Raw genomic sequence first — 25,618 nt, 5'->3', positions numbered from 1 at the left:
TCATCATTCTCAACCTATGAACATGTGCCTGACAACCACCTCCATTCTACATTAGATTGAATGAGTATCTCTTAGATTCCTTAATCGGAATCTCCGTGGTATAAGCTAGAATCCATTGGCAACATACTTGAGAATCCGGAAAGTCTAAACCTTGTCTGTGGTATTCCTAGTAGGATTCTGGGATTGGATGACTGTGACGAGCTTCAAACTCGCGAGTGCTGGGCGTAGTGACAGACACAAAAGTATAGCGAATCCTATTCCGGTATGATCGAGAACCTACAGATGATTAGCCGTGCGGTGACAGCGCACCTGGACCATTTTCACTGAAGGGAAGGATGGTAGCCATTGACAACGGTGATCCTCCAACACACAGCTTGCCATAGGAGGGACGTGTGTGTGTGAAGATGAAGATAGAGAGAAAGCAGAGATTCAAAAGGCAAATCATCTCCAAAACTCCAACATATTCTCATTTACTGCATAACAAGTAACCGTTAATTCATGCTCTCTTGTTCATTTGCAAGTCAATTGATATCCACTAATTAATATCTTGACTAAGAGTTGCAAGATAACCATAGCTTGCTTCAAGCCAACAATCTCCGTGGGATCGACCCTTACTCACGTAAGGTATTACTTGGACGACCCAGTGCACTTGCTGGTTAGTTGTGCGGAATTACATAGTGTGAAGTAATTTTCGTGCACCAAGTTTTTGGTGCCGTTGCTGGGAATTGTTCGTGTTTGGACAACTGACGGTTTATTTTGTTGCTTAGATTAGGAAAAACTTTTCTTTTTGGTTTAGAGTCTCTTATTATTGTTTCTGGTTAAAACTTTAGAATCCTTATTTTCTCTTTCAAAAAAAAAATTTTTCGAAAATTATTTTTTTATTGACTTTTTCCTGTTTGATCTCTGGTTTTTCTTGTTTTGTGATTTTTCTTGTTTTTCTTGTGCCTTTTTAAAACATTAGTTTTCAAAAAAAAATTTTTTTTATTATTAGTTATTTAAAAATACTTCTTCAAAACAAGTGTTATATTTACTGCCCAATTGGCTAGAGCGTTGGTCTAAGTTCGTGGCAATTTGGTATACTCTTTTCAAAATCTTCTTTTTCAAAAATAATAATTTCTCTATCAAATTTTGTGCCAAACTTTAAGTTTGGTGTTTTCTTGTTGATTTCCCTTTGGTTTTCGAAAATTTTAGTTGGGTTTTCTAAAAATTTTAAGTTTGGTGTTCTTTCTTCATGTTCTTGTGTTCTTGTGAGTCTTCAAAGTGTTCTTGAGTTTTCCTTGTGTCTTGATCTTAAAATTTTTAAGTTTGGTGTTCCTTGGTGTTTTCCCTCCAAAATTTTCAAAAACAAGGAGCATTAGATCTAAAAATTTTAAATCTTGTGCTATCTTATTGTTTTTCTCTCTCCTCTTTAAATTCAAAAATATCTTTTCTCTCTATTTTAAACCAAATTTTCGAAATTTACCTTTAAAATTCAGATTTTTATTTCAAAATTTAAAACCTTTTTCAAAAATCATCATATCCTTTTCAAAACTTCCTAACCACTTTCTCTCTCCTCATTTTTTTGAAAACTTTCAACCATTTTTATTTATTTTATTTTAATTTATTTCATTTTCAAAATAAATAAATAAATAAATTAATAAAAATAATTTTTTTAATTTTTTTTTCATCTCCCTTTCTCCATCATGGATCTAAGTGGAAATGAACAGTCCAGGAGGACTCTGGGGTCATATGCTAACCGCTCTACTGCTTCATATGGAAGTAGTATCTGCATACCTTCCATTCGAGTCAGTAGCTTTGAGTTGAATCCTCAGCTCATTATTATGGTGCAGCAAAGCTGCCAGTATTCGGTCTTCCACAGGAAGAACCTACAGAGTTTCTGGCACAATTTTTACAAATTGCTGACACAGTACATGATAAGGAAGTAGATCAGGATGTCTACAGATTATTACTGTTTCCATTTTCTATAAAAGACCAAGCCAAGAGGTGGTTAAATAACCAACCTAAGGCTAGCATAAGGACATGGAAACAGCTGACAGAAAAATTCCTGAATCAATACTTTCCTCCAAAACGGATGACACAGCTAAGGCTGGACATCCAAGGCTTTAAACAAGGAGATAATGAATCTCTTTATGACGCCTGGGAGAGATACAGAGAGATGCTACGAAAATGCCCCTCTGAAATATTTTCAGACTGGGTTCAGTTAGACATCTTCTATTATGGGCTTACAGAAAGAGCTCAGATCTCTTTAGATTGCTCAGCTGGTGGGTCTATCCACATGAGAAAGACAATTGAAGAAGCTCAAGAGCTCATTGATACAGTTGCCAGAAATCAGCATCTGTACCTAAGCAGTGACTCTTCCATGAAAGAAGAGGCTAAAACAGTAACTGCTGAACCCAGTCCTGCAGAGCAAGCTGCTGAATTCAATCAACAATTGGATTTTCTAACAAAGTAGTTAGCTGAATTCAAGGATAAACTACAAGAGACAAGGATGGCTAATATAAACATGGAAGAACAATTGAAGCAAACAAATCAGCAGCTGTCAAGACAAATAACAGAAGAATGCCAAGCAGTCCAATTAAGAAGTGGGAAAACATTAAATACCCCACCTCAAGGCAGCAAGAAGCCAAGAAATGAGCAAACCATCCAAAATCCACCAGAGGACAGTAAGAGCCCAGGGAAAAATAATTCTGGCGCTAAAACGCCAGAAATTTGGTGGAAGGCTGGCGCTGAACGCCCAGACCATGCTCAGCACTGGCGTTCAACGCCAGAAACAAGCAAGGATCTGGCGTTGAACGCCCAAAAGGAGAACAGTTCTGGCGTTCAAACGCCAGGAAGAACTGGGAAGCTGGCGTCTAACGCCACTCCAGCTCCTAACTCTGGTATTCAATTGCCAGTGAGGGATCAGACACACACAAGTGCTGATGACAACCCATCTAAAAAGGCTTCCTCAACCACTTCTGTAGGAAATAAACTTACAGCAACTAAGGTTGAGGAATATAAAGCCAAGATACCTTATCCTCAAAAACTCCGCCAAGAGGAGCAGGATAAGCAATTTGCTCGCTTTGCAGATTATCTCAGGACTCTTGAAATAAAGATTCCATTTGCAGAGGCACTAGAGCAAATACCTTCTTATGCCAAGTTCATGAAAGAGATCTTGAGTCATAAGAAGGATTGGAGAGAAGCTGAAAGAGTTCTCCTCACTAAAGAATGCAGTGCAGTCATTCTGAAAAGCTTTCCTGAAAAGCTTAAAGACCCTGGGAGTTTTCTGATACCATGCACATTAGAAGGTAATTGCACCAAGACAGCTTTATGTGATCTTGGGGCAAGCATCAACCTAATGCCTGCATCCACTATCAGAAAGCTTGGTTTAACTGAAGAAGTTAAACTAACCCGAATATGTCTCCAACTTGCTGATGGCTCCATTAAATACCCATCAGGCGTGATTGAAGACATGATTGTCAGAGTTGGGCTATTCGCCTTTCCCACTAACTTTGTAGTGCTGGAAATGGAGGAGCACAAGAGTGCTACTCTCATTCTAGGAAGACCCTTCCTAGCAACTGGACGAACTCTCATTGATGTCCAACAGGGGGAAATAACCCTGAGAGTCAATGAGGATGAGTTTAAGTTGAATGCTGTCAAAGCCATGCAGCATCCAGACACATCAAAGGATTGCATGAAAGTTGATCTTATTGACTCTTTGGTAGAAGAGATCAACATGGCTGCGAGTCTCAAATCAGAGTTGGAAGACATCTTTAAAGATGTTCAGCCTGATTTGGAGGATTCAGAGGAAATGAAAGAGCCTCTGAAATTTCCTCTGGAAGAGGAAAAACCTCTTAAACCCGAGCTCAAACCATTACTACCATCCCTGAAATATGCATTTCTGGGAGAAGGTGACACTTTTCCAGTGATCATAAGCTCTGCCTTAAATCCACAGGAAGAGGAAGCACTTATTCAAGTGCTAAGGACACACAAGACAGCTCTTGGGTGGTCCATATGTGACCTTAAGGGCATAAGCCCAGCTAGATGCATGCACAAAATCTTATTGGAGGATAATGCTAAACCAGTGGTTCAACCACAGAGGCGGCTAAATCTTGCCATGAAGGAAGTGGTGCAGAAAGAGGTCACCAAATTACTGGAGGCTGGGATTATTTATCCTATTTCTGACAGCCCCTTGGTGAGCCCTGTCCAAGTTGTCCCCCAAAAGGGAGGCATGACAGTGGTTCATAATGAAAAGAATGAACTGATTCCTACAAGAACAGTTACAGGGTGGCGCATGTGTATTGACTACAGAAGGCTCAATACAGCCACCAGAAAGGATCATTTTCCTTTACCATTCATAGACCAGATGCTAGAAAGACTGGCAGGTCATGATTATTACTGCTTTTTGGATGGCTACTCAGGCTATAACCAGATTGCAGTAGATCCCCAGGATCAAGAGAAAACAACATTCACATGTCCATCTGGAGTGTTTGCTTACAGAAGGATGCCATTTGGGCTGTGTAATGCGCCTGCAACCTTCCAGAGATGCATGCTCTCTATTTTCTCTGATATGGTGGAAAAATTTCTGGAAGTCTTCATGGATGACATCTCAGTATATGGAGACTCATTCAGCTCCTGTCTTGATCACTTGAAACTAGTTCTGAAAAGATGCCAAGAGACCAACCTAGTTTTAAACTGGGAAAAATGTCACTTTATGGTGACTGAAGGGATTGTCCTTGGGCATAAAATTTCAAACAAGGGAATAGAAGTGGATCAAGCAAAAATAGAGGTAATTGAAAAATTACCACCACCTGCCAATGTTAAGGCAATTAGAAGCTTTCTGGGGCATGCAGGATTCTATAGGAGGTTTATAAAGGATTTTTCAAAAATCACAAAACCTCTGAGCAATCTGCTAGCTGCTGACACACCATTTGTGTTTGACACAGAGTGTCTGCAGGCGTTTGAAACACTGAAAGCCAAGCTGGTCACAGCACCAGTCATTTCTGCACCAGATTGGACATTACCATTTGAGCTAATGTGTGATGCCAGTGATCACGCCATTGGTGCAGTATTGGGGCAGAGGCATAACAAGCTTCTGCATGTCATTTATTATGCTAGCCGTGTTTTGAATGATGCCCAGAAAAATTACACAACCACAGAAAAAGAATTACTTGCAGTGGTTTATGCCATTGATAAGTTTAGATCCTACTTAGTGGGATCAAAAGTGATTGTGTACACTGACCATGCTGCTCTTAAATATCTACTCACAAAGCAGGATTCAAAATCCAGGCTCATAAGATGGGTGTTGCTTCTGCAAGAGTTTGATATAGAAATAAGAGACAGAAAAGGGACAGAGAACCAAGTGGCTGATCATCTGTCCCGGATAGAGCCAATAGAAGGGGCATCATTCCCCTCTCTTGAAGTCTCTGAGACCTTTCCGGATGAGCATTTGTTTGCCATTCAGGAAACACCATGGTTTGCAGACATTGCAAACTACAAAGCTGCAAGGTTCATTCCCAAGGAGTACAGCAGGCAATAAAAGAAAAAATTAATTTCTGATGCAAAGTACTACTTGTGGGATGAACCCTATCTCTTTAAGAGATGTGTAGACGGAATAATCCGGAGATGTGTGCCTAGAGAAGAAGCACAGAGAATCCTATGGCATTGCCATAGATCACAATATGGAGGCCATTTCGGAGGTAAGCGAACAGCCACCAAGGTCCTCCAATGTGGCTTCTATTGGCCCACACTCTATAAAGATTCCCGAGAGTTTGTACGTAACTGTGACAGTTTCCAAAGAGCTGGTAATCTGCCACATGGTTATGCCATGCCTCAACAAGGAATCTTGGAGATTGAGTTGTTTGACGTATAGGGAATTGACTTCATGGGACCTTTTCCACCATCATACTCAAACACTTATATTCTGGTGGCTGTTGACTACGTATCAAAATGGGTAAAGGCCATTGCCACACCCACCAATAATACTAAAACAGTGCTGAAGTTCCTCCAGAAATATATCTTCAGCAGGTTTGGGGTCCCTAGAGTACTAATCAGTGATGGGGGCACTCACTTCTGCAACAAACAGCTTTACTCTGCCATGGTCCGGTATGAGATTCGCCACAAGGTGGCGACTCCATATCATCCACAGACTAATGGACAAGCTGAAGTCTCTAATAGAGAGCTAAAAAGAATCCTAGAATGGACTGTAAGTACCCGTAGAAAGGATTGGGCAAGAAGCTTGGATGATGCTCTGTGGGCATACAGAACAGCATTCAAGACTCCTATAGGGACCTCTCCATACCAACTTGTGTATGGTAAGGCATGCCACCTGCCCGTGGAACTGGAACATAAAGCCTACTGGCAACCAGATTCCTAAACTTTGATGCCAAATTAGCTGGAGAAAAAAGATTGCTCCAGCTAAATGAGCTAGCGGAATTCAGATTCACTGCCTTCAAAAATGCCAAGCTTTATAAAGAAAAATAAAAAAAGTGGCATGACAGAAAGCTGTCATCTAGAATCTTTGAACCAGGACAAAAGGTTCTGTTGTTTAACTCTAGGCTCAGGCTATTCCCCGGGAAACTGAAGTCCCGGTGGAGGGGACCATATGTGATTACAAGTGTATCACCATAAGGTTTTGTGGAGCTTCAAGATAGTGATTCTGATAAGAAGTTCATTGTTAATGGACAGAGAATCAAGCACTATCTTGAAGGCAATGTTGAGCAAGAGTGCTCAAGGCTGAAGCTAGATTAAAAGCTCAGCAAGGTCCAACTAAAGACAATAAAGAAGCGCTTGCTGGGAGGCAACCCAGCCATGGGGCATCACTTCCTCTAAGCATTTTGCCCTATTCTTGATTCTATTTGTTTATATAAAGTTCATTGATCCTAAGGTAAAGAGTCAATTGTATAAGTTCACAGGGTTACAGAAGGATTCTGCACACAAAACAGAGAAAAAGAGCTCACTGGCAAGAAAACGCCAGTAAAAGTCTGTTTTGGGCATTCAACGCCCAACAGAAGCATCCATTGGGCGTTGAACGCCAGTAAGGATGGCCATCTGGGCATTGAACGCCAGAAAGAAGCTCTTTCTGGGCGTTTAACGCCAGATTTACAGCGTTCTGGACGTTCAGAAAAACGCCCAGTAACAAAGGACTTCCTGGCGTTCAACGCCAGAAAGAAGCAGCAACTGGGCGTTGAACGCCCAGTAGAAGCAGCATTTGGGCGTTGAACGCCCAAAACATGCAACGTTTGGGCGTTCAAACGCCAGGATGGTGGGGAGGAGGTAAATTCGTTTTTTTTTTTTATATTTTTCATTTTAATCCTAATTTTCATGTTCCAATTCATGATTTCTTACATAAACATGTTAAGAACCCTGATTTCTAAAATCTCTAATTTCTAAAAACCCTTCTTTAAAAATATTAAATGTATCTTAATCCATAAGCACAAATCCTTTTTTTCAATCCAACTCAACTCTTTTTCAAAATGTTCAAAACAAATCTCTCTCTTTTCATTCAAAAATCTTTTCAACTAAGCAATATCTTTTTCAAATCTCCATACTATCTTTTTCAAAATTTCAAATCTATCTTTTTCAAATATCTTTCATATCTTTCCAATTTTAAATCATATCTTTTCTTATCATATTTTTTCTAAAAATCATATCTTCTATCTTATCTTTCTCCCTATTTTTCGAAAACCCACCCCCCTCTCCCTTTATATATGGGTTCGGCCTCCCTCCCCTCCCATCCACCATTGCACCTAGCTCTCCTTCTCTCCCTCTCCTTTCTTTTCTTTTGCTTGAGGACAGGCAAACCTCTAAGTTTGGTGTGCTTATCCGTGATCACTAAGATCATGGCTCCTAAAGGAAAACAACCCACTCCAAGAGGCAAGAAAGATAGTGTTCCAAAACCACTTTGGAATCAAGGGAAGTTCTTAACTAAAGAACATTCAGACCATTATTACAAAATAATAGGTCTAAGATCAGTGATCCCGGAAGTCAGATTCGATCTGAAAGAAGACAAATATCCGGAGATCCAGGAGCAAATTCGAATCAGGAACTGGGAGATCCTAGCCAATCCTGAAACGAAAGTGGGAAGGAATATGGTCCAGGAGTTCTATGCTAATATGTGGCATACAGACAGCTAAAGACTATCTGGATCTGATATCTATGACTATCGGACCATGGTCAGAGGAAAGATTGTTCATACCCACCCTGACAAGATCAGAGAGATCTTAAAGCTACCTCAGCTAAAAGATGATCCAGACTCCTTCAATAGGAGAATGATGAGAACAGACAAGGGCCTGGATAAGATTCTAGAGGATATATGTATCATTGGAGCTAGGTGGACCACCAGCACGAAGGGTGTTCCAAATCAACTCAAAAGAGAAGATCTCAAACCAGTCGCCAGAGGATGGCTGGATTTCATTGGGCATTCTCTGCTGCCCACTAGCAACCGTTCTGAAGTCACTATTAGAAGAGCAGTGATGATCCATTGCATCATAATGGGAAAAGAAGTGGAAGTTCATCAACTGATTTCAACTGAATTTTACAAAATTGCAAACAAAAATTCCAAAGATGCCAGGTTGGCTTATCCAAGTTTGATTTCTATGCTCTGCAAGGATGCTGGAGTAAGGATGGGAATAACTGAGTATATCTCAATTGAGCGACCAATCACCAAGGCATCAATGGAAAAACAACAAGCACATGATGACCCCATCAAGAAGAAAACACAGGAATTTCTCCCAGAAATCCCTCAATCTGAATACTGGGAGTATCTTGAAACATCAGTTACTAAGATGCGAGAAGCTATGGAACAAATAATGAAAGAACAGAAGGAAAAAAGTAGCATTCTTTGCTATTTGATTAAAGAACAGGAGGAGCAAGGGCGTGACTTAAGGGAATTGAAGTGCCAGAAATTATCTCTTGAAGGGCCAAGCACCCCACAGATTAGAGGAACATCCATTCCCCAGAACAAAGGTTGTTAAATTCCAATCTTAGCCTTAACTCTGTGATAACTGTTCTTATTCTAGTTTTACCTTCGGAGTCATATAGTAGTAATTAGTATCTATATTTTTTGATTTTGTCTCCAATTAAGCTATAATTTAATTTTCTCATCATCATCAAACATGAATAAAATAAAAGAATTTCTTTAGAATAAGAGGCAATAATTTTCGAGTTTTTAATAAGAAAATTCTAATTATTTACATGTGGTGGCAATACTATCTGTCTTCTGAATGAATGCTTGAACAGTGCATATGTCTTTTGAATTTGATGTTTAAGACTATTAAATATGTTGGCTCTTGAAAGAATGATGAACAAGGAGACATGTTATTTGATAATCTGAAAAATCATAAAAATGATTCTTGAAGCAAGAAAAAGCAGCAAAGAACAAAGCTTGCAGAAAAAAAAAACAGAAAGAAAAAGAAAAGCAAGCAGAAAAAGCCAATAACCCTTAAAACCAAAAGGCAAGGGCAAATAAAAAGGATCCCAAGGCTTTGAGCATCAGTGGATAGGAGGGCCTAAAGGAATAAAACCCTGACCTAAGCGGCTAAACCAAGTTGTCCCTAACCATGTGCTTGTGGCGTGTAGGTGTCAAGTGAAAACTTGAGACTGAGCGGTTAAAGTCAAGGTCCAAAGCAAAAAGAAGAGTGTGATTAAGAACTCTGGACATATCTAATTGGGGACTTTAGCAAAGCTGAGTCACAATCTGAAAAGGTTCACCCAATTATGTGTCTGTGGCATTTATGTATCCGGTGGTAATACTGGAAAACAAAGTTCCTAAAGACTCATAAAGTAGCTGTGTTCAAGAATCATCATACTGAAATAGGAGAATCAATAACACTATCTGAATTCTAAGTTCCTAAAGATGCCAATCACTCTGAGCTTCAATGGATAAAGCGAGATGCCAAAACTGTTCGGAAGCAAAAAGCTACTAGCCCCGCTCATTTAATTAGAATCTGAGCTTCACTCAAAAACTCTGAGATATTATTGTTTCTTGACTCGTTTGTATTCTATTTTCTTTATCTAGTTGCTTGAGGACAAGCAACAGTTTAAGTTTGGTGTTGTGATGAGCGGGTATTTTATACGCTTTTTGGGGTTAATTTCATATAGATTTTAGTATATTTTAGTTAGTTTTTAGTTTATTCTCATTAGTTTCTAGGCAAAATTCATATTTCTAGACTTTACTATGAGTTTGTGTGTTTTTCAGCAATTTCAGGTATTTTCTGGCTGAAATTGAGGGAGCTGAGCAAAAATCTGATTTAGGCTGAAAAAGGACTGCTGATGCTGTTGGATTCTGACCTCCCTGCACTCAAAATGGATTTTCCAGAGCTACAGAACTCCAAACGGCGCGCTTCTAATTGCGTTGAAAAGTAGACATCCAGGGCTTTCCAGCAATATATAATAGTCCATACTTTTCTCAAGGATAGATGATGTAAACTGGCGTTCAACGCCAGTTCCATGCTGCTGTCTGGCGTCCAGCGCCAGAAACAAGTTACAAAGTGGAGTTCAACGCCAGAAACAGGTTACAACCTGGCGTTGAACGCCCAAAACAGCCCAGGCACGTGAGAAGCTTTAGTCTCAGCCCCAGCACACACCAAGTGGGCCCCAGAAGTGGATTTCTGCACTATCTATCATAGTTTACTCATTTTCTGTAAACCTAGGTTGCTAGTTTAGTATTTAAACAACTTTTAGAGACTTGTTTTGTATCTCATGACATTTTAGATCTAAACTTTGTACCTTTTGACGGCATGAGTCTTTAAACTCTATTGTTTGGGGTGAGGAGCTCTGCTGTGCCTCGATGAGTTAATGCCAGTATTTCTGTTTTCTATTCAATCATGTTTGTTCCTATCTAAGATATTCATTTGTGCCTTATTATGATGAATGTGATGATCCGTGACACTCATCACCATTCTCAACCTATGAACATGTGCCTGACAACCACCTCCGTTCTACATTAGATTGAATGAGTATCTCTTAGATTCCTTAATCGGAATCTCCGTGGTATAAGCTAGAATCCATTGGCAGCATCCTTGAGAATCCGGAAAGTCTAAACCTTGTCTGTGGTATTCCTAGTAGGATTCTGGGATTGGATGACTGTGACGAGCTTCAAACTCACGAGTGCTGGGCGTAGTGACAAACGCAAAAGGATAGCGAATCCTATTCCGGTATGATCGAGAACCTACAGATGATTAGCCGTGCAGTGACAGCGCACCTGGACCATTTTCACTGAAAGGAAGGATGGTAGCCATTGACAACGGTGATCCTCCAACACACAGCTTGCCATAGGAGGGACGTGCGTGCGTGAAGAAGAAGATAGAGAGAAAGCATAGATTCAAAAGGCAAAGCATCTCCAAAACTCCAACATATTCTCATTTACTGCATAACAAGTAACCGTTAATTCATGCTCTCTTGTCATTTGCAAGTCAATTGATATCCACTAATTAATATCCTGACTAAGAGTTGCAAGATAACCATAGCTTGCTTCAAGCCAACAATCTCCGTGGGATCGACCCTTACTCACGTAAGGTATTACTTGGACGACCCAGTGCACTTGCTGGTTAGTTGTGCGGAATTACATAGTGTGAAGTAATTTTCGTGCACCACCCAGCCCTACTAAGAGCTCCCCAGTTCTTACCCCCTTCTCTCCCTTTTTCCCCTTCAGATGAAGACGGGCGTGATATTCTATGAAGTTGAAGACCTATACATTTACGAGGATCCAGTGTACTATGGTTACTATATTCTGAGTGCGGAGCTTCGTATGAGACGTTATGCGTTACAAAACCGTCCCTTCCAACATCCTTTGTATAGTCCGCTTTTTGATGGTGACGCTCCCTATGACTTTCCCTTATCCTGATTACACTCTAACGCACCTGGACATCCTTTTCCCGATGGTCCCGGACACCCTATACCGGCTCAACCCTTGAAGCAAAAGAAATAGCCAAAAAAAAAAGAGAAGAAGCAAGGTCCAAGGCTCTGAGCATCAATGACTAGGGAGGTCAGACATGATTAAAAGCTCAAAGAGTTGTTTCCCTAGTTATATGCTTGTGGTGTTCTTGTGTCAAGTAATGCTTGAGACAAAACATTTAGAGTCGAGATCAATTGCAATTAAAAAGAGTATGCCAAAGGATTTGAGCACCACTATCTGGGAGTAGCTGAAAGAAAAATCAAAAACCCGAAAAAGAGTTTCCAGTTAAGTGCTTATGGTGTTTCTGTGTCAAGTAAAGCTTGAGACAAAACATTTAAAGTCACGGCTAGGCTCAAGATGCAAAGCACCAAGAAAAGAAAAAAGCTGTGTTCCAAGGTTATATTGAGCTACAAAAAAAATCAGAGAAATCGAAATATTATCCAGATTTTAATTCCGAATGACAGTAACATTCTTCTGATTCAAAGGAGAGGGAGATGCCAAAACTATTTAGGATTGCAGTTATAAACCCCACTATAAGAAGAGACATGAGCTTAATCGAACCCTCATTCTCATGCAAATTCACATTCTAAGCCTATATTAGTTTGGTTGCTTGAGGACAAGCAACAATTCAAGTTTGGTGTTGTGATGCGTAAGCATCTTTCTTACCTTTTCCTAGTGAATTTGCATTTAATTTGTTAAGTTTTATCAAGAATTAGTTATCTTTTAGCCACTATGGATGCTACTTTGAGTCTTGTGCAATTCTGTTTATTCCAGGTAGCATTTGGTTGGATTTGATGGAGTTTCTGCAGAGAAAGAGAAGAAACCAAGGAGCTGACCAACGAGGAGCGACGCGTGCGCGTGCCTGACGCGTACGCGTGATTTGGAGCTATCCATGGCGACGCGTGCGCGTAACTGACGCGTACGCGTGAAAAACAAATTTGCTCAACGACGAGTGCGTGTACCTGACGCGTACGCGTGACACTCGAAAAAGGCCATCGATGCGTACGCGTGACTGATGCGTACGCGTGACATGCGCGACATGCAGAAAATACAGAAAACACTGGGGGCGATTTCAGGCTGAGTTTCGACCCAATTTTCGGCCCATAAACATAGACTAGAGCAAGGGGATAGCAGAGACTCAAGGGAGATTCACACAAGAATGGTTATGCCCACTCCAAGTTAGGCGTGGACCCTACAAAGCAAGTGGTCCCCATCCATCAATTCAAGACATGCTGATTGCTTTAATTAATTATGATTTAAACTTTAATTTTTATTATAAAATTGGAAAAGATATTATTTTAGCTTTAGAAGATAAATTTTAAATTAATTAGGATTTGATATAAAAAGGGATTCCAATAGAGTGATTCGAACACAACATTATTCCATTCCAATTCACAATTCATAGTTTATTAGAATCCTTATTTTCCCTTTTCCATGAGCAACTAAACCTCCACTATTAAGGTTAGGAGCTCTGTCTATTTATATGGATTGATTTTATTGCTTTTCTATTTTAATTCATGTATGGATTTATAATTTAAGAATTATTTTCGCTCTTTATCTTATGAATTTTGGTGGAACGGAAGTATGACCCTCTTTCTAATTGAGTTCTTGTATAACATGGAAAAGCTATTTACTTGAACAACAACTTGAAAACATATTCTCCTAAATTCTAATTATCTGGACTTAATGGGAAGACTAGTTTTAGAGGGATCCAAATCAATCAGCAAATTCCAATTTTCAATCAACAGCTGAGTTTGATAACTCAAGTATCACCAATTACTCCACCAAAGCCAAAAGGGGAAAATCCAAATTATTTATATCATAAATAGAAAAAAGCAATCATAAATCTGAAATCCCTCAATTTATATTAAATAAGAAAATCAATTCTAATCATGGAGTTCATAAATCAAATTGGGAAAATAAATAATTAAAGTAATAGAATAAATAAAAGTAGAAGAGAAACTAAATTAAAGGAACATTGAACCTGGAATGAAGAAGGAATGAATCATAAACTAAGAGAAATCCTAATTTTAAAACCTAAGAGAGAGGAGAGAGCCTCTCTATCTAAAACTATATCTAAAACCTAAAATTGTGAATAATGAATATTGTATATATGAATGAATTGATTCCCCCACTTTATAGCCTCTAATATGTGTTTTCTGGGCCGAAAACTGGGTCAAAAACAGCCCAGAAATCACACGCAGGGATTTCTGATACGTACAGGTCGTGGCATTGTCACGCGTGAGCGTCGTCCATGTGTGAGCGTGGATTGGATTTTTGCCAGGTCACGCGTGCGCGTCGCTATCTTTGGAGCAGCTATGGCAAATTATATATCGTTGCAAAGCCCCAGATGTTAGCTTTCCAACGCAACTAGAACCGCCTCATTTGGACCTCTATAGCTCAAGTTATGATCGATTTAGTACCAGAAGGTCAGGCTAGACAGCTTTAGCAGTTCCTTCAGTTTCTTGTATTCCTTCCACTTTTGCATGCTTCCTTTCCTTCCTCCAAGCCATTCCTGCCCTGTAATCCCTGAAATCACTTAACGCACATATCACGGCATCGAATGGTAATAAGAGAGGATTAATATTAGCAAATATAAGGCCAAAGAAGCATGTTTTCAATCATAGCACAAAATCAAGAAGGAAAATGTACAACATGCAATTTCTATGAATAAGTGTGAGAATAGTGGATAAAATCCACTAAATTAAGCACAAGATGTACCACAAAATAGTGGTGCATCAGCGTGACATGTGCGACATGCAGAAAATGCAGAAAATGCTGGGGGCGATTTCAGGCCGAGTTTCGACCCAATTTTTGGCCCAGAAACACAGACTAGAGCCAAGGGATAGCAGAGACTCAAGGGAGATTCACACAAGAATGGTTATTCCCACTCCAAGTTAGGCATGGACCCTACAAAGCAAGTGGTCCCCATCCATCAATTCAAGACATGCTGATTGCTTTAATTAATTCTGATTTAAACTTTAATTTTTATTATAAAATAGGAAAAGATAATATTTTAGCTTTAGAAGATAGATTTTAAATTAATTAGGATTTGATATAAAAAGGGATTCCAATAGGGTGATTCGAACACAACATTATTCCATTCCAATTCACAATTCACAGTTTATCAGAATCCTTATTTTCCCTTTTCCATGAGCAACTAAACTTCCACTGTTAAGGTTAGGAGCTCTGTCTATTTGTATGGATTGATTTTATTGCTTTTCTATTTTAATTCATGTATGGATTTATAATTTAAGAATTGTTTTCGCTCTTTATCTTATTAATTTGGATGGAACGGAAGTATGACCCTCTTTCTAATTGAGTTCTTGTATAACTTGGAAAAGCTCTTTACTTGGACAACAGCTTGAAAACATATTCTCCTAAATTCTAATTATCTGGACTTAATGGGATACGTGACATATAATCCTTTTATATTTGGGTAATTAGAGTTTTTGTGGCATATAAACTGGAATTTGATCATTACACCCTAATTGAAATTAACTGACCAAGGAATTGGCAGTTGATGAAAATTAGAGGAGACTAGAAAGGTCTAAGGAATTAGGGTCTAGTCACATATAGTTTGCCATAAATTAAATCCTACATGATTAAAATAGTTAATAAGAAAAGTTAATCCCGAAAAATAGATAACTTTGAAACCTTAACTGCCTTCTCCATATTTTATTCCCAACTCATTTACTTTACTATTTTAATTTCTGCACGATTGTTTAATGCTCTTTGAATATTCAAACACTCTTTTCTGTTTGTCTAACTAAGCAAATCAATCAATCATTGTTGCTTGATCCATCAATCTTCGTAGGATTGACCCTCACTCACCTGAGGTATTACATGGTACGACCCGGTGCACTTGCCGGTAGTTTGTGGTTATAAATTCCGCACCATGATGTGCACGCGTGGGTGAATGAACGCTGCGCTCACTTTGAGAATGCAACATTCCCCTGGAAGTAGCAACAAGTGCCATTTTGATCCACTTCTTCACAGGCCAAAAAGCTCACTCCAAGTATTGGATGCCAGAATTGGAAAGTGTATAAATAGAGAGGAATTTAATTTCATAAGAGCTCTCTTTGAATTTTCATTTTAGCATTTTAGAAATATAGATCAGATCTGAGTTTTCCTTTCGGTTTTGTTTTCTCTCTTCTTCTGCCACTTTTATTTTTCTGTTTTGAGTCTGGGAACTGGGATCGAGAATTCCTTCATCTCGAAGTCATCTTTTACTTTTCCTTTTTATAATTCTAAGAATTTAAGATCTATCTGAGTTTTCTTTCTAGTTTTTCTTTCTTATGCAATTTCTTCTTTTCTGTTTTGTTAAGAGAGCAATTGAGATATAAGTTTTATTCTATTTTGAGTCTGCTTCAATTTTTCCATTTCTGCTTTGGAACTAAAATCCTAATTGAGTTATTTTCTGAATTTCTTCATCTGAGAATCATCTGATTTAATGCAATTTACTTTTTCAGTTCTGTTTTGATTCCCAATACCCAAATCCCTTTAATATTCATGCAATTTAAGTTTCTGAACAGTTTAGATTAAGCAATTTAAATTATTTGTACTTTAAGTTTCAGCTCTTTACTTTTCTTGCAATTTAAGTTTCAGCTCTTTTAATTTCTTGCACTTTAAGTTTTTGCACTTTACTTTTTTTACACTTTAAGATTCTGCCAATTTTCATTCTGCATTTTAGTTTACTTGCAATTTAGTTTCTATTAATCAAATTTCACTCAAATCATCAAATATTCGCTTAACTAAATTCATCAGCATACTAAAGTTGCTCAATCCATCAATCCCTATGGGATCCACCTCACTTTTGTGAGTTTTACTACTTGATGCGACCCGGTACACTTGCCGGTGAGTTTGTGTGGAATTGTTTTTTCCATCATCAATCCTCATAGGAGGGATTGGAATTCTAGACTCGGAGAGGCTCTGTGGGCTTACTGGATGGCTTATAAAACACCAATAGGTATGAGTCTATTCCGGTTGGTCTACGGGAAAGCGTGTAACCTTCTGGTAGAAGTTGAGTACAAGGCATATTGGGCCGTAAAAGAATGAAATTTGGGGATAGAAAAAGCCAGAGTTGAAAGGAAGTTGCAATTGGAAGAATTGGTGTGTTTAAGGTTGGAAGCATATGAGAACTCAAGTTTTTAAAAGGAAAGAATTAAAGCGATGCATGATCGTCATCTCAAGAGAAAAGAGTTTAGAGTTGGTGACCAAGTGCTACTAGACAACTCAAGGTTGAGATTGATGCTCGAGAAGTTGAGGTTAAGATGGAAAGGCCCTTATACGGTATAGAAGGTTAAACCTTATCGTGTCGTTCACTTGAGCCATCCCTCAAGCCCTAGATTCCTCAAAGTGAACAATCACCGGCTTAAGCTTTATCATGGTGTCAAGCCCAAAGGCAACAAGGAGTTGGAAATCTTTCTTTTGAAGGATCCTCCCAAGGAAGAAAACTAAATTTCATGACTGTCCAACCTAAGGACGTTAAAGAAAAGTACTCGGTAGGAGACACCCCACCATGGTATGATCTTCCTTGTGCATAACTTCTTTTGTTTAGTTTCCATCTCTTTGGTTGAATTTCTTGAGTTTGGTTAGTTGAATTTGAGTTGTGAGTGTCTTATGAGAATTCCATTATTGTTAGCTTGATTACTTGGTGATTTTGTTTAGTTTGGTTATTTGTGTTATTTTGCTGCTTAAATGTTAAAATTTCCATTGTAGGTATTCTTATATTAAAAAAAAAGGGGGAAGTGTCCTGCGTACACCGGCCTCACGCATACGCGTGACACTTAGACAGAGGCTTCGGGGTGTTGTGCTAGTACCATGCCACTGTTGTGCGTTGAGCATGTCACGCGTACACATGCATCTCGCGTACGCGCGAAACCTGGCAGTGAGTTCGAGCTATTGTGTCGGTACCATGCAACTACTATGTGCACTTACACGTTACGGGTACGCGTGACCCTCCACATACGTGTGACCCTCCGCATACGCGTGACCTCCACAATGTGATTTAAAGGTCACGCTACCCTGTTTCTTCCCCCTCCCCCATTTTCATCTCTTCTTCCTTTCTTCTCTCCCCCTCACCTCTTCTCTTCCTACTACCAGAGGCCACCCCTCTTATCCTCTTCTTCTCATTCTTTTCCTACTACCCTCAACTTTACTTATCCTCATCTTCTTCTTCCTTCTTATTCAAGGTTTCATTTTCTCACTTTCTTCTACTTTCTAATTTTCTTTTGGTTGTTATATTTGGATACTTTAGTTGTTATTAGCTTGTATGTTAACCTTGTTTTTATAGCTTTGTTCTTATTTTTTTCCTGTGCTTATTTCTCTTGCATTGGTGTTGGATTTTTCTACTCCATTTTTTGTGGATTTAATGGATTAATTTGGTGCTTCTTAACTTGTTTTATATTGTTTGGTGATGCTATGGTATTTGGCATTTCACTTTGGTTACATTTCACACTTGGTTTTGTTAAATTTGCTTGATGTTCCTATTATGCACACCAAGTATTTGTAAAAAAGAACTGGTGAGAGAACTATTGTCGATCTAGAATTTCAGAAAATATAAGTTCATTGCAAGTATACCCTAGACCAACAAACAATCCTCAAATACAAAACATATAAACTAAGATTGAGAATAATTTAACCTTGGGTCGTCTTCCTCGTGGATATGATGCACGAAAATTTGTATCTCTACAAATTTCCTTCGGAGAGTATACCAAATTGTCGTCAAGTAAAAACTCACACTAGAGTGAGGTTGAATCCCACAGGGATTGATTGGTTTAGCAACTTTAATCAGAGGAGTTTTCTAGTTGAACTAAGCAGATTTAAATTGGGAATTCTAGAAATTAAAATGGTGGGAAACATAAATAGCAAGAAATGTAAATAATAGAAAGTAAATGGAAGAATATAAATGGCAGAAAGTAAATTGCAGAAACTTAAATGGGAATGGGGATGATGATCATAAATGTAAAACAGCAGAATATAAAGAATAGGGAGATCAGAAATGGGAAGTTCATTGGGCTCAAGAAATATTGTATTCTCTGGATCAAGTTCATTCTCATCTCTTCCTCAATCCATGTAACTCATTGATCTCTTGGCAATTTTAGGTGATTGAATCCCAATTCCTTGGCAATTCAATCTCTCTAAACTTGAACAATTGCCCAATTCCTTGATCTAATTGCTCATGCAAAGAGATGAAGTATGATCACTGATTATACCACTTGTTTTTCCAAATCAAAATATTGGTAGAATTATATGTCACTATATCCATCCAACCCCCAATCCGGTCCAACATGAGAAAGCATTTCCAGCATGATTTCCTCATTTCTCTTCCAAGGTTCAGAGGAAATGCAAGTATGAGCAACTTCTCTTCCGAGACAGTTACTCAATTGGATGAAGATCGAAAGCTTTCAAGTAAATCAAAGGGAAAAGAAAGAAGAAGAAAAATAAGAACTATTAATGATCCATTGAATTACAACAGAGCTCCCTAACCCAATAAAGTGGGTTTAGTTGTTAATATCACTGGGAATGGAGAATTGAAATGTAAATTGCATTCTGAAAGTAAAACTGAAATACAGAGAAATTAAAATATAGGGTGTTATAATCCTGGATTCCCCCAAGTGCCAATCCCATCTAACTTAAATTCAATCCTATTTATACACTTTTCCAATCAATCTTCAAGTCTTGGATGTGGGCTTTAGCTTTTGTTGAAGCAAGTTAAGAGTGGCTTTGAGTGAAGTTGACATGGGCTTGAGCTAACCGACGTTTACAAGCTTGCATGGGTGCTACTGGAAATGAGCTTAGCATGGACGTTAGTTGTAAGAACCGGAGTTTTTCGTAAAACTGTTTTAATAAAATTAGTAATTTTAAGTGCTCGAGATAGATTCAAAATTTAAAAGTTTTATTTTAAAAATATAAATGTGAAATTTGGTTTCAATGAATTTTTTTGAGTCAAAAAATGTATTTTCTGCGAAAGACCGAGAACCGGCAACCGAACCGATCGAACCGATTTAAGCCTGCCCGATACTGTGTTTCGAGAAAAATAAGATTTATAAAATTAGTTTATTGTTTTAAAAGGACAAAGAAATAATTTTTAGAATTGAAAACCGGGCACTAATATTAAAACCTCGGGTCGTCTTCTCAAGGAACTGCAGGGAAGTATGTTCTTATTATTGGTTATGAAGATTGTAAATCGGGGTTTTGAGGATGAGGAACAAGTAATTTAAATTGCAATTAAAATAAGTAAAAGATTGTAAGTAAATAAATAACTGTAAAACACACTTTTGGCAAGGTATGAGAAATTGGAAGTCCTATCCTAGTTATCCTTATCAATGATGATAAAAATTGAATCTTAATTCCACTTAGTTAACCTTTACTAGAGCAAGGGAAGGTCAAGTGACTAATTGGTTTGATCTTCAAATCCTAGTTAATTCCTATAAAAAGATTGGGATTATTGAAGTTCAATTCAATTAACAAAGATAACAATTATCGATCACGTTGAGTTTGATAACTCCTGAGTTACTGATTTCTTAACCAAGACCAAAAGGGAAAAAGTAAATCTACTGGAATAAAAATATCTTCAGATTGGAAGCAACAGTAACATAAATAAAAGAGAGCAATAATAAACTGAAATACCTCAAATAACATTAATTCAAAGAATAATCTATAACATGGAAGAATTCATAAACTAAATTGAGAAGATAAATAAAAAGGAATGTTGAACCTGATAAAAAGAGATAATCCTGAAAGCAAAAGAAATCCTAATTCTAAATCCTAAAAGAGAGAGGAGAGAACCTTTCCCTCAAAACTATATCTAATTCATGAATACTAACTAATTGGAGACTGATGAGCGGATAATTTATACGCTTTTTGACATTGTTTTTAGTATATTTTTAGTAGGATCTAGTTACTTTTAGGGATGTTTTCATTAGTTTTTATGTTAAATTCACATTTCTGGACTTTACTATGAGTTTGTGTGTTTTTCTGTGATTTCAGGTATTTTCTGGCTGAAATTGAGGGACTTGAGCAGAAATCAGATTCAGAGGTTGAAGAAGGACTGCTGATGCTGTTGGATTCTGACCTCCCTGCACTCAAAGTGGATTATCTGGAGCTACGGAACTCGAAATGGCGCGTTTCCAATTGCGTTAGAAAATAGACATCCAGGGCTTTCCAGCAATATATAATAGTCCATACTTTGGCCAAGAATAGATGACGTAAACTGGCGTTCAACGCCAGCTTTCTGGCCAAATCTGGCGTCCAGCGCCAGAAAAGGAGCCAAAACCAGAGTTGAACGCCCAAACTGGCACAAAAGCTGGCGTTCAACTCCAAGAAGGACCTCTACACGTGCAACACTCAAGCCCAGCCCAAGCACACACCAAGTGGGCCCCGGAAGTGGATTTATGCATCAATTACTTACTCATGTAAACCCTAGTTACTAGTTTATTATAAATAGGACCTTTTACTATTGTATTAGACATCTGGGAATGCATAGTTCTTAGACCATGGGGGCTGGCCTCTCGGCCATGCCTGGACCTCTCACTTATGTATTTTCAACGGTAGAGTTTCTACACTCCATAGATTAAGGTGTGGAGCTCTGCTGTTCCTCAAAGATTAATGCAAAGTACTACTGTTTTTCATTCAATTCATCTTATTTCGCTTCTAAGATATCCATTCGCACCCAAGAACGTGATGAAGGTGATGATTATGTGTGACGCTCATCATCCTTCTCCCTTATGAACGCGTGCCTGACAAACACTTCTGTTCTACATGAAATAAGCTAGAATGAATATCTCTTAGATCTCCTAACCGGAATTTTCGTGGCGTAAGCTAGAATGATGGCGGCATTCAAGAGATCAGAATCCGGAAGGTCTAAACCTTGTCTGTGGTATTCCGAGTAGGATTCAATGATTGAATGACTGTGACGAGCTCCTAACTCGCGATTGCAGGGCGTTAGTGACAGACGCAAAAGGATAGTAAATCCTATTCCAGCATGATCGAGAACCGACAGATGAATAGCCGTGCCGTGACAGGGTGCGTGAGCATATTATTCACTGAGAGGATAAGATGAAGCCATTGGCAAGGGTGATGCCTCCAGACGATTAGCCGTGCCATGACAGGGCATTGGATCATTTTCCCGAGAGATGACCGAAAGTAGCCATTGACAGTGGTGATGTATCACATAAAGCCAGCCATGGAAAGGAGTAAGACTGATTGGATGAAGATAGCAGGAAAGCAGAGGTTCAGAGGAACGAAAAACATCTCCATTCGCTTATCTGAAATTCCTACCAATGATTTACATAAGTATCTCTATCCCTATTTTATTATATAATATTCGAAAACACCATTATCACTTTATATCCGCCTGACTGAGATTTGCAAGGTGACCATAGCTTGCTTCATACCAACAATCTTCGTGGGATTCGACCCTTACTCACGTAAGGTATTACTTGGACGACCCAGTGCACTTGCTGGTTAGTTGTATCGAAGTTGTGAACCATGGTATTGGCACCATGTTCTTGGCGCCATTGCCAGGGAAAGAAAGAGCCATGAATTTTACATCATTAAAGTGTAATCACGATTACACGTACCAAGTTGCTCACGTTGCCAGGGATTGTTCGAGCCTGGACATCACAATTTCGTGCACCAAGTTTTTGGCGCCGTTGCCGGGGATTGTTCGAGTTTGGACAACTGACAGTTCATCCTGTTGCTCAGAATAGGTAATTTTCTTCTTATTTTGTTTTCAAAAAAAAATTTTTCAAAAATCTTTCAAAAAAAAAAATTTTTTCCTTTATTTTCGAAAAATAAAAATAAAAATGTTTTCAAAAATTTTTTTTTATCCAAAATTTTTAAGAATGAATTCTAGTATTTCAGGAAGCATGTTGAAGCCTGGCTGGCTGTAAAGCCATGTCTATTCCTTTGGGAATGAGTATGTCAGGCATGTCATATCTGAATTACATGCTAAAGCTTGGCTGGCCATTGGCCATGTCTAGTGTTTTGGACCGGAGCTTTCATTGAAGGCTTGGCTGGCTAGTGAGCCATGTCTAATTCTTGGACTGAAGCTTTAGACTAAGAATGCAAGATTCCTGGAATTCATATTAAAAATTTTGGAATCCTTATTTTCCTTTTTCAATTAATTTTTGAAAAATACCAAAAAAAAAAATTAAAAAATCATAAAAATCAAAAAATATTTTTTGTGTTTCTTGTTTGAGTCTTGAGTCATGTTATAAGTTTGGTGTCAATTGCATGTGCATCCTGCATTTTTCGAAAATTTCATGCATTCATAGTGTTCTTCATGATCTTCAAGTTGTTCTTGGTAAGTCTTCTTGTTTGATCTTGATGATTTTTTATTTTGTGTCTTTTCATGTTTTTCATATGCATTCTTGAATTCTTAGTGTCTAAGCATTAAATAATTCTAAGTTTTGGTGTCTTGCATGTTTTCTTTGCATTAAAATTTTTCAAAATATGTTCTTGATGTTCATCTTGACATTCAAAGTGTTCTTGGTATTCATCTTGACATTCATAGCATTCTTGCATGCATTCATTGTTTTGATCTAAAAATTTCATGCATTGCATCTTTTTAGTGTTTTTCTATTGCATCATAAAAATTCAAAAATAAAAAAAAATATATCTTTCCCTTTTTCTCTCATCAAATTCGAAAATTTGAGTTCACTTTTTAAAAAATTTTTAAAATCAAGTTGTTTCTTATGAGTCAAATCAAATTTTCAATTTGAAAATCTTATCTTTTTCAAAAATCAAATCTTTTTCAAAATTCTTAGTTATTTTCGAAAATTCCAAAAATATTTTTCAAAAATCTTTTTCTTATTTTTATATCAAATTTTCGAAAATAACATAATCAATTAATGTTTTGATTCAAAAAATTTGAAGTTTGTTACTTGCTTGTTAAGAAAGATTCAAACTTTAAGTTCTAGAATCATATCTTGTGATTTCTTATGAATCAAGTCATTAATTGAGATTTTAAAAATCAAATCTTTTTCAAAACTAATTTCTAAAATATCTTCTTATCTTACCTTTTTCAAAAAAAATGTCTTTTCAAAATATCTTTTCTAACTTCCTAACTTCTTATTTTTTCAAAATTTGTTTCAACTAACTAACTAACTTTTTGTTTGTTTCTTAACTTTTTCAAAACTACCTAACTAACTCTCTCTCTCTCTAATTTTCGAAAATATCTTCCCTCTTTTTCAAAAATTTCTTTTTAATTAACTAATTATTCTTATTTTTATTTTTAATTTCAAAAAAAATTTTCGAAAATTACTAACATTTTTTCAAAAACCATTTTCGAAAATCACTAACTCTTTTTCAAAAATATTTTCGAAAATTCTCCCTCTCCCATCTCATTCTATTTATTCATTCATATTCTAACATCTCATCTCACATCTCTGCCATCCTCACAGTTGTGTTTCTTTCTTTACATCACACTCTTTGTCCCCCTCTTTTCTTTCACTCACAAAGGAATCCCTATACTGTGGTATAAAGGATTTCTATTATTATTATTTTTTTGTGCCCTCTTCTTTGTCATATGAGCAGGAGCAATGATAAGAACATTCTTGTGGAAGCAGATCCAGAACCTGAAAGGACTCTAAAAAGGAAACTAAGAGAAGCTAAAATACAACAATCCAGAGATAACCTTTCAGAAATTTTCGAACAGGAAAAGGAGATGGCAGCCGAAAATAATAATAATGTAAGGAAGATGCTTGGTGACTTTACTGCACCTAATTCCAATTTACAAGGAAGAAGCATCTCCATTCCTGCCATTGGAGCAAACAACTTTGAGCTGAAACCTCAATTAGTTTCTCTGATGCAGCAGAACTACAAGTTTCATGGACTTCCATCTGAAGATCCTTTTCAGTTCTTAACTGAATTCTTGCAGATATGTGATACTGTTAAGACTAATGGAGTAGATCCTGAAGTCTATAGGCTCATGCTTTTCCCTTTTGCTGTAAGAGACAGAGCTAGATTATGGTTGGATTCTCAACCCAAAGACAGCCTGAACTCTTGGGATAAGCTGGTCACGGCTTTCTTAGCCAAGTACTTTCCTCCTCAAAAGCTGAGCAAGCTTAGAGCTGATGTTCAAACATTCAGATAGAAAGAAGGTGAATCCCTCTATGAAGCTTGGGAAAGATACAAACAGTTGACCAAAAAGTGTCCTTCTGACATGCTTTCAGAATGGACCATCCTGGATATATTCTATGATGGTTTATCTGAGCTATCAAAGATGTCACTGGACACTTCTGCAGGTGGATCCATTCACCTAAAGAAAACGCCTGCAGAAGCTCAAGAACTCATTGACATGGTTGCTAATAACCAGTTCATGTACACTTCTGAAAGGAATCCTGTGAGTAATGGGACGCCTATGAAGAAGGGAGTTCTTGAAGTTGATACTCTGAATGCCATATTGGCCCAGAATAAAATATTGACTCAGCAAGTCAATATGATCTCTCAGAGTCTGCATGGAATGCAAGCTGTATCCAACAGTACTCAAGAGGCTTCTTATGAAGAAGAAGCTTATGATCCTGAGAACCCTGCAATAGCATAGGTGAATTACTTAGGTGAACCTTATGGAAACACCTATAACTCATCATGGAGAAATCATCCAAATTTCTCATGGAAGGATCAAAAGCCTCAACAAGGCTTTAATAATGGTGGAAGAAACAGGTTTAGCAATAGCAAGCCTTTTCCATCATCCACTCAGCAACAGACAGAGAACTCTGAACAAAATGCTTCTAA

The 25,618-nt window shown here is 37.9% G+C and overlaps 1 non-coding gene across 1 annotated transcript; it reads right to left on the bottom strand.

The window, feature by feature from the left end:
• Window positions 1-24,944: 24,944 nt before the first annotated feature.
• LOC112761947 (small nucleolar RNA R71) lies at window positions 24,945-25,052 on the bottom strand. The gene has a single exon (XR_003182314.1). It is a non-coding gene; the product is annotated as a small nucleolar RNA R71 (small nucleolar RNA).
• Between the last annotated feature and the right edge of the window lie 566 nt (window positions 25,053-25,618).

The sequence above is a fragment of the Arachis hypogaea genome, chromosome 16 (assembly GCF_003086295.3).
Source record: "Arachis hypogaea cultivar Tifrunner chromosome 16, arahy.Tifrunner.gnm2.J5K5, whole genome shotgun sequence".
In the NCBI taxonomy this organism is placed as follows: Eukaryota; Viridiplantae; Streptophyta; class Magnoliopsida; order Fabales; family Fabaceae; genus Arachis; species Arachis hypogaea.
Note: the sequence above shows the minus strand (reverse complement) of the source record. Positions and strands in the feature narration are given on the sequence as shown.